Below are 10,704 nucleotides of genomic sequence, written 5' to 3' on the forward strand. Positions count from 1 at the left end.
GACGTGTAATACGGAACTTTCGGAATGTGCCGGAACGACCGATTATATTTGACATTTACACACCACGGTGACGTGATAATAACCAATTGTAGGGCAAAGTTGACATCGTTACAAATGGTGTTTAGCTAGCAGACCTCCGTAAAGTCCAAGCGCAGTCCCACGATGATGATCCGAGTCACTATTGGTGCCTAGTACCTGGGTGTAAATTAGGTGGAGGGGAAAAGGTGCATTTAGACGCGTATCATTGGATGCAAGGCGCGAGGTTTTATCGATATCCTCAAGATATTCCCTAGATTTATTTCCCTCGCCAACTCGCATATTTTAATCAAATGCATTTTCCTATAAAATGGTTGTAGTAATTCCTTTCTTTCAAAGGTAGCATTTAAATGCAGGAATTTGATAGCAATTGAAGAATTCCATGTTTTTTTACTTAGTTGGTATTGTAATCCGGAAGTGGCATGCCCTACATATGACGTTCAACGCGCGATAAAATTCGAGTGGATCCGTATCTCGAGAGTCCCGTATTGTATAGATTATTTTTAACCATTGGTCAATATTTGCCAGTTTTTGTCAACCCCTAAGGTCCCAGGGTGCAATAGACGAAACATTTACAATTACTATCCCCCTTGTTCCTAAAATGATTCATACCAAATCAAAAAAAAAACAAAAAAAAACAAAAAACAAAAAAAACAACAAAACAACCCATTAATGATAGTTATCAAGAAGTTAAAAATGTTTAATTATTAACCTATCTAATCACTTACTAATTTGACCCTTTCCTGATACCAAACCCCTACCGCTGGGATCATGCAATTTAACAATTTGGTTAAAGGGTTACCTGCTCATTTCTAATTATCCATTTAGTTCACAGAACAGTTAAAGTTCCAGTAAGGAGGCGTGGTTTAATCTATGCAGAAATGGGTATTGTGACATCACGCATAAACAACAAAATATCGCAATCTTTCAAAATATGAAATAAGATATGCAATGTTTCTAAAATGCACGGAAGTATCGCACTACACAAAAACATAACATTGAAATTTTTATCGTTACGGCCAAAAAAAAAAAAAAAAAAAAATCAATAAAAAAATCAACACGCACTGCAATAGTATTTCAACAATTATAAATCGAAATGTGTAGAACTCCGTAGCATTTTCATAACAACAGGTTGTTTAAAACGTTCATGAATTAAAGTTTGATTTTCAACCTCATTGTGTTTTTGCAATATCGAAATTTATAGATGACCTCAATGTGTCAGGTATATTTGCTACAAAAACACGTGACGCTAAATCACATAATTAGTCTAAATATAGAATATAATTGCCCAGAATATGTATTTTAGTCTTTCATATCTTGATCCAAATATCAATAAAGTTCCAACATATTCCATCCGTCCTAATGCATGATGTTTTTCAATTGCATATTTTCGGCGAAATTTCAAACTGCCACTTTAACTGTACTGTGTTTTAAAATTCTTTCTTTGTTGTTTCATCTGGTGATCAAGGTAGCTAGGATTTCAGAAAAAAATCATAACTCGCGTAATGATGAAACAACAACGAAAGACATTTTATTGTTCATATTTATATTCTTATGCAATATTTAAGAATATGAACTAGATGTAAATGTTAAAATATCATATGGTTGATCCTTTCGTTACATTAAACGGAACAACCAATGCACTCTTTGACCTTGATGACGCTCCATATTTGGTAATGATTGCGGAGACAGATAGTACTAAAAACAGGATAGAACTAGTTTGCAACAAACATGCATCCATTGTCGCAGATGAAAGCAATGTCAATTCCAATAGAAATACAAGAGAAACGATTTGGTAAATGCAAATATTTTAGTATTATTAACACAGCGGACGATGTTATTAAATACTTTACACATAAATACTATATATAAAGTTTGGCTATGCACTGGAGTCAGAACCTCTACCTCGGGGATCATGAAATTTACAGTTTTGGTCGAAGCTTTCCTGCTCTTCGTCACTAAGCATTTAGTTTTTCTTACACATTGCAGTTGTAAAGAAGATGATTTTTGAATAGTAATCAATGTTTGGTATTTATACATTGTTACATACCATCAAATTTACATTTACATTTACCTCAGCAACGCAGAAGAAAAGAAGGAATATAATGTTGACAGTATCTTAAAAAGGACACCATATGCGAAGTAGCACGGAGCTTTTGAAATGAAAAATAAAACCAAACCCATGGGCAACATTATTTTGTCAGATTTATATACTTGGATTAAGACAGTTTGTTCGCGGATTTATATCATTGTATCTTTTGCATGTTTCAAAATTTAAAAACTGCTTTAAAACACAATTTTCATCCAACCTGAAATGTAGAAACACATGCCTATGATCCACTAGTGTAGTCTTTTTTTAATGGACAACTTACCGGTCGCAATAGCTTAGCGATTAGAGTGTTCACTTTGTAACCGGGAGGTCATGAGTTCGAGCCCGACTCGTGTCATAGTCGTATCAAACTTAAGACGTAAAAAAGTATTGGTTGCTCTTTCACCAAATGCTCGGCATTTAGGAGTGAGGATCACGGGTCTTTTAGATGTGACCTTAAAATGGAGGTTCCACGTCGCAACAGGCGTAGGCACGTTAAAGAACCCTCACTACTGCGACCCCTGAGTGTTTAGCATAGGTCTGAATTTTTGGTACTTCACCTACAACTGGTGACGTCTCAATATGAGTGAAAAATTATCGACGGGACGTATAAAAAGCAAACAATAACAACTTGCCTACAGATACCAATAATCTTGACCGTCTCTGCAGGGGACCTTGACATGGGAATCGTGAAACTATTGTTTTCAATTGAATCACGGTGGTCCCTGTATCAGTCCCCCCTACAAATGCAGTATTTACCTGATTCAGATACAAAGGAAAGTTTACCAGAATCCTTAAGCTTTCTCCGATACCTCTGAATCCAAAAGTGGTACATTCGCATCACGGCACAAGTTAAGTGTGTCTTGCTTCATAGTGGTTACATGTATATAACCACGCAATTTGGTTTCATGAAGGAAACTGCTCAATTTCCTTCATTAACGTTGATCTTAAGATCGGAGTTTTTCTTCTTTACCTCTTGTATGGTTTTCAAATGTTCCTCAGTAGATATATATATAGGAAAGAGAGTAAGGCTGCTATTCTTCTATGGCATGTCAAACATAGCAATATTTGTCCTTTTCCATTTGTGATAAAACAAAGGCATCAATAAGTTTCAGCATCAGGTTTAGCAATTGTAGATAGAAGAATAAGGATTTATCAGGCTAAATGCGTTCAATTAGATCATATAAAAACACTAAATTGTAGTTGAATATGCATATATCCAAGAATGTGTCGATAATACCAAGTGGTACATGTATTTCAATATGACAGTCACGTGGTCAGCGCTCTACTCATTTCGGAAAGAAAGTTTAAAAGACAAGTTATATTTTAAAACGGTATCCATCAATATCGCAACAAGAGTCTTTTTTTCTGCATAGTTTACAAAATTACTTGTTTTATTTGTTAAGTATGGTTCCATGTAAAAATCAGGCAGAGGGTGATAAGTCGACCGTCAGGGATTGAGCCTGTACTTATATATATAGTAACATTGTTTATAGGAAATCATTCGGTGATATTATTTTTTTTTATATGATGGACCTTCACAGAGCTGTGTTACTAAAAATAGAATACCCATGTTTTGACCAAAATTGACTCATAAAAATGCTATATATTCTTAAAGGTTTTGTTAAATGAAAAGATCATACATTTTCAAATGGCTTATATTAAATGAAGAAGAAGGCTACTGTTTACGAATTTCTGTTGTCACAGTGAGTATTTGTTATGTGTTACCATGGTAACCGTTACTGTAGTCAACGAAAGGATTTTCTAACGGAAAAACATTCCAACTTTAAGACCATTTTTCTCGAAACAGCAAACACTTTCAAAAAAGTTTTATAATTAGACGGATAAAGTACATGCTATTGAATAATTTTTAATCAATTTTTTTTTTGAAAGTTTTTACTGTACTCGGAAAAAAATATATGAAGATTGTGAAAAATGGCGGGAAAATAATATATTTTCATGTTTTTAAGTTTTCTTCTACTTAAAAGCTATTCAACAAGTACACTTTTCTGTCATGTTCTAGTAATTATCATATTCATTAATATCTAAAATGATCTTCTTTATGTGTTTACATACCATAATCATTCGCGGATATAGAGGGGGTGGGGGTGGGGGGTGGGGGGGTTCCGGACCCCTCCCCCCTGGAATTTGCAAACATAAAAAAATTACGGCATAATCACGTTATTTGATTCGCGATTCAAATAATTTTGACGTTGTAGACGTTAACGTCAAATTTTACATTAAAGAGGTATTAGTCTCTTTCCCAACTCAAATGTGATAAATAATGCAGGATTCAGCCATTTTTTCTACAAAACGTAAAACCCAATCCGTACAAAATAATAAAATCTGGATCGTATTGCAATATCATAATATACAAAAATAGTTTCCATTTTGTTTAATGTACATTAAAAAAACCGAAACAAGCGAATCAAATAACATGAGTATATATACCGACGCAAAACTATTGATTTGGAGCGATATTCATGACATTTCGGAGTCCGTGCTTTCCCCCGCATGGATTATAAGCAAGTAGCGAATCAAATAACATGAGTATATATATACAGACGCAACATTCTAAAATGTCTTTAAAGGGGGGGGTTTTCCCCGGAAAAGGGTTTTTTGGGGGATAAAACAGAAAAAAAATGGGGCTTGGTTTTTTTTGGGGGGGAGGGGGGTGTGAAATATTGAAAAATCGAAGCAAGCGAATCAAATAACATGAGTATATACCGACGCAAAACGATTTATTTGCAGCGATATTCATGACATTTCGGAGTCCGTGCTTTTCCCCACATGGACTATAAAGAAATAGCGAATCAAATAACATGAGTATATACCGACGCATACCTTTACTATATATATAGACGAAACATTTTAAAACGTATTTCACTTTCATTGATATAAAAATTAATGAGTGCTTGCCGCCGCATGGATTATACACAATCAGTGATTTTGCGCCGGTATATACTCATGTTATTTGATTCGCTATTTACTTATAATCCATGCTGGGGAATGCACGGACTCCGAAATGTCATGAATATCGCTGGAAATCAATCGTTTTGCGTCGGTATATACTCATGTTATTTGATTCGCTTGCTGCGATTTCTCAATATTTCAGACAACCCAAAAAACCAAGCCCCATTTTTTTCTTTTTTATCTCCCAAAGAAGCCCTTTTCCGGGGAAAACCTACCCTTTAAAGACATTTTAGAATGTTACGTCGGTATATATATACTCATGTTATTTGATTCGGTATTTCCTTATAATTGATGTAGTCCGATATTTATTGTGGAATACATGCCTTCCGCCGCATGGATTAGGCCTAAAACATATCATAGCGTAACTGTTGAAAGCATGAGACTTTTTGAAACAAGGGAGGGGTGTCATCTGTACACAGTCGTCTCATACAATGCTACATTGTATGATACAACATTCGTTATGATTTTTATGCTAGTAATAATAAATATTGCGAGTTTTGACTTATTAAATATGTAAATCACACCATTTGAAATTACCAGATATGTTGCTCGGTCTTCGTTGTCGGCTGCTCCACACACGGTCTATCTTCAGTGACGCCATATGCATCACTGTATTTCTGACACTCTCCGAAGGTAAATATATTCGTTTCCTTTAGATAAGGCTTGAGGGTAGATCACACTCCAGGACCGTAAATTAAGCTTCAATTTGGAGGAGGCAGGAAATTAGGCGGGGGTCTGGGGGCCGCCCAGGCCCCCAGACGCTGAGCACATTTTGTGCACACTGAACACGTTTCGTGCAAAATCCTTGATTCTAGGGCCTTCTAAGATGTTACTTGACTAACTCATTCTAAAAGAAAGATTTGGAATGCTTTTTAAGGGAAGTATCATGTTCTTAGTTATTGGAAACAACATAAATTCTAATGAACTTTAAATTTTAATTTTTTTTGGCTCAAAAGTTGGAAGAGGCAGCTGCCTCCTCCGCCTCCATGTAATTTACGGCCCTGGACCCATATTTACTAAAGTTCGTAGACGTAAACGTAAACGTAGGATTTACGTCTGACTTAAGATTAGAGTTACGTACTCATAAAAGGGTATTCACAAAACCGTTCGTAGCCGCAAACGTAACTTACGATGTACGATTGCACTTACGCGTGCGCAGTGGCTATTTTCACTTCGAAGCGTAAAAAGTGTGAATTTGCTCATTTACTTTGACTTCCCTGCGCTACCGAGAAAGCAACGAATTTCAACGTATACGTAAGCCTGCCAACGGCATGTCGATCAACTGTACCGTTATTCAGTGTTGTTTACAAATCCAAATGGAAGGTTCATCAAATTTAACGCATTTGACTTGTGCATGGATCTGCGATGCTGTAGGTGTTCAAAAAGAAGTCGGCATGGACTGACAAGTAAGTTAAGTTGTTTGTGTAGTAATAACCTTAAATGTTTTACCACTGACTACTCGTTACTAGGCCCCTAAATAATGTTAAATTGACTTCAAGGGAATTCAGTACATGACACACATCGCAAAATCACAGCCCCTTATTCATTTTGTTCTCAACCTATGTAGCTGCTATAATGCCTGGATCTTAATTTCTAAATAGTGAGCACATATACATATGTGTTAGTTATTTACAATTTTATATGTGCCCACTATTAACACAAGCTCATTTGTGTACATGGTAACTTCAAACTTTTCACAATACCACAATTGAAATTCAAAAATATTCATCCCATTTTTTTAATTTCATGACTGGGACAACATCAAAGCAGTATCATAGCTACCTGTACACAAGTACGCACATGCTTTCACATCATTTCGCAAAAAGAAAAACAAGAATATTGGTGAAAAATGAATCTAAAATATACATTATATATACAGGCACTAATTCTAAAATGTGTGATTTGTACGTGCCCCTCTATTGCATGGTTATAAAATATGAAAATTATTATTGCTTTAACAATATATACTCTGGTCGAACAGGTAGATAGGGTGAATGGACTCGGTACCAGATGAGAACAGTTACAGTCTCTTTTAGCATCATTTCAATTATTGCTTGTGCACATCCATGTGCAAAACTTTCAGAAAATATTGTGTAACAAAATCGCATTCAAATACAGTTGTACAACTGTGTGAAGTCAGTGTTAATTTATTTAATGTAGAATAACATTGACTTTATATTAATTGGAGATATTAGGTGTGATATACATGTAACATGCACTAGATATATATCCAAGTTAGCTGACCTCTGTTATTTTTCAAAGGGTCATAAAGGTGGTCAAGAAATAAATTGCCAACAGACAGCAGCATTCCTTGATTTAGATGCATTTCTCTTCATGCCCTCTCCTGAAAGATTTTCCATGATGCCTCAGGGTTAGGATTGGGATGCAAGATGTACAGTACATATATATGATGTAAGTATATCCACTGTTTGTACACATTTAATCATTTCTGTACTTACAAAGTTTTAAAAAATCCAAAACAAATTATGGTACATGATGTAATGATTTTTGTAATGCATTGATGATTAAATCCTTAGGCAAAGATTTAAGAACATAAATTTATGAGTTTTTATGATCAAAGTTTGTCCATTTTGCATGTTTTGTGCCTGTCTGTCTAAGCATATCTTCACCTTTTTGGCAAACAGAAATTTAACCAATCTAAGGACATACACTATGTTTCTTTGAAATTATTTTTCATCTCCTCGATATTAAAAATTCTTGCATGATTTCCAAAATAATAGCTGTAATTTTGTCACCAAAATTTGAAATCAACACTCAATAAAAATTGCTCTATATTATATATTTCTGATCAGTAATAACACATGTATTCAGTTATTTGAAACACCTTTTAATCTCAAAGCAAGCAAATGAATATATGTAATTTTGGTGATTAAATAATTATTATCTTGCAAGCCAATAATTCTTCTTTATATATTTCTTTACACTAAAAGCGGTTATCAAATGTACTTTTATTAGGTCACCTGAGTTTACTCAGTAACCTATTGCAATTAGTTTTCATTCGTCGTGCGTTAACAATTGAACATTTTTAACTTCTTAATAACTACCAGTCCAATTCTTTTCAAATTTGGTGTGAAGCATCATTGGGACAAGGGGGACCAATTTTCAAAAATCTTCTTATCAAGAAACACACATATAAGAAAAACTAAATGCATAGTGATGTAGAGCAGGCAGGCCTCTACCAAAATTGTAAATTTCATAATCCCCGGGGTAGGGGTTTTGACCCCAGGGCGGGGCAAATCTTGTTATATAGTGTTTATGTGTATAAAACACTTAAATTACATCTTCTTTAATGCTATTGATACTAAATTGAAACAAAATGGATAGAGCAGGTAGTCTTTTACCAAAATTGTAAATTTGATTTCCCCCAGAGTAAGGGTTTTGACCCCAGGGTGGGGCCAAACTTAGTATATAGTATTTATGTGTAAGTTTGCTGATACTGTATAAAATCTAAATGCAGAAAAGGATGTACAAAAAATGGTGAATTTCACAACCCTGGGTTATGACTTTAAGATGAGTCCAAATTAGTCATATCTTTAGATGTTTTCATGTGAATACACCTATTTAAAGCCTTTCATCAGTGTATGCACTTTGAGGGATGTGAAGTTTTAAGAACACATCTTGTTTTATACTGTTGATGAACATTAGAATATAATTAGCTTAGATATTTAGAACAGGAAATTTTTTCTAGATTTCATAGTCCATGGAAGTGATGATACTTTTCCACTAGTATTCAGGTGACCGATAAGGCCTGTGGGCCTCTTGTTAGGTTTCTGTTGTTTGTTTTTTTTTATTTTACTAAAGAAATATTTTTATTAGTCAGTAATACATATTCCTTTGCCATTGGGAGATTTTGAGAGATAAAAATGGTTGCCATCACTTTCACAGCAAATATGCCCCTTTAAATTTGTAATGTTGTACTACCATGTATTATATGTCAGCCTGAGTAGCTCAGTGCAAAGGTACCAGGTTCAATACTCAATTGTGCTAAAGATTTTTCTCACCTTCTTTGCTACAGTAAAATCCCATTCATATACCTTACTGCAGTACATATCAGCAGATTTTACATTTTTACTTGCCACAACCAGGAACTATCAAAATCTGTTAACTCTAGACTAATTAAACCTGAGAATTTTGTAGACAGAAAATAGAATGCAAGTGAATTGTACCTGAAATGTCACAAAAAATTATCTTTTATTTATAAACGTGAATGACCTTAACTGAAACTTACCATTCTTGGTTAAAAAGTATTTTTTTTCTGGTTTGGAAAGAAGCCAATTTCATTACAAGGGGAATGGTTAATGAAAAAATACTAAAGTTGACCTTGGGGTCATTTGAAATCTTTTTCTTAATATGGGCTCTTGGGTTATAAATCATTAAAATTAGAAATTGTAGGTGATACTTAATGATATCTTCCCAGATATGGTGTACGGTAGATAAATATAATGTAAATAAAATCAGTATTATCACAATTTTACAGTTTATTTAACTAACAATTATGTTGCATGTATTTTTCAAGCCTTATGAATTTTGATTGCAGTGTAATGACAGTTGTTTATTTAAATCAATGTAATACTATTATTTTTCTAGGTCTATGGGTACATTGCTGTAATGGCCTGCAAAATCTTTTGCGAAACCGAGAAATGTTCTTCTTCCATTCCATGATTGTGTAAAAGGACGAGCAGAGGAATGATTCAAAAATATATGGCAGGATTGAGAATCTAACCCATGACCAGTAGTATGGTACTCTACCCACTGATCAATCCATGTTGATGGTCCATCTGCTACATTGATGTCATCTTATATATTTATTTATTCATTTATATCATATGGACATGACAGTAAAATAAAAAAAAGTTTGATATTCAGCAAAATAGAATTTGCTATAATACATGTTTAAGAAATTAAGTACATGTACATGCATTGTTATGCATACAATTATGTACATGTAATTATATTTGTTAATAGATAAATTTTTAGATGAATTTTCATTTTGTTATTGATATTAACATGTACATGTATTACTTCCATTTCTAGAATGATTTTAACATCTTGATATTAAAAAGATGACATAATAAATAAATCTTAAATATTTGTCAACAAAGTTGTTGTCTGGTGGGTTAAAATTTGTAAAGAGGAGCATTAGTACATATGTCGGTTTAATGTGAGAAGCCTTCAGAATGAACTTTTATCAGTGAGATTTTTGTAAATTGGAGGGGGGGGGGGCTTCAACAAAATAATATGTATGTTGAAGGCATCATCCTTGGAGTTTGGTAATACACACTACAAAGACTTTTACCTAGCTGATCACATATAAAGGTCAATTATATACAAATCATGAATGGTAGAAAGATTCATATATATGCATTATCAATGAAGGTTTGACTACTGTAGGATTATAGTTAAAGGAAATGGCACTCTGAAAGATTGAAAGTCTACACATGACTAAACTAGTAGGCATCACAATTGCTCTCTGAAACAAATTACACAAAATTGTATTCTTGGAATGAAATGCATATCTTTTTTTTTTTTAAAGAAATATTTATTTAGAGGCTCATTTCCCTGTTGTGTAAGTTACAATGTAACAA

At 33.9% G+C, this 10,704-nt stretch overlaps 1 long non-coding RNA gene across 1 annotated transcript; it reads left to right on the top strand.

The window, feature by feature from the left end:
* Window positions 1-6,328: 6,328 nt before the first annotated feature.
* On the top strand, window positions 6,329-10,211 carry LOC130053191 (uncharacterized). The gene is made up of 3 exons (XR_008801695.1): window positions 6,329-6,504; window positions 7,361-7,510; window positions 9,707-10,211. It is a non-coding gene; the product is annotated as an uncharacterized LOC130053191 (long non-coding RNA).
* The last annotated feature ends 493 nt before the right edge of the window (window positions 10,212-10,704 follow it).

This window comes from Ostrea edulis, chromosome 3, assembly GCF_947568905.1.
Source record: "Ostrea edulis chromosome 3, xbOstEdul1.1, whole genome shotgun sequence".
Taxonomy (NCBI): domain Eukaryota; kingdom Metazoa; phylum Mollusca; class Bivalvia; order Ostreida; family Ostreidae; genus Ostrea; species Ostrea edulis.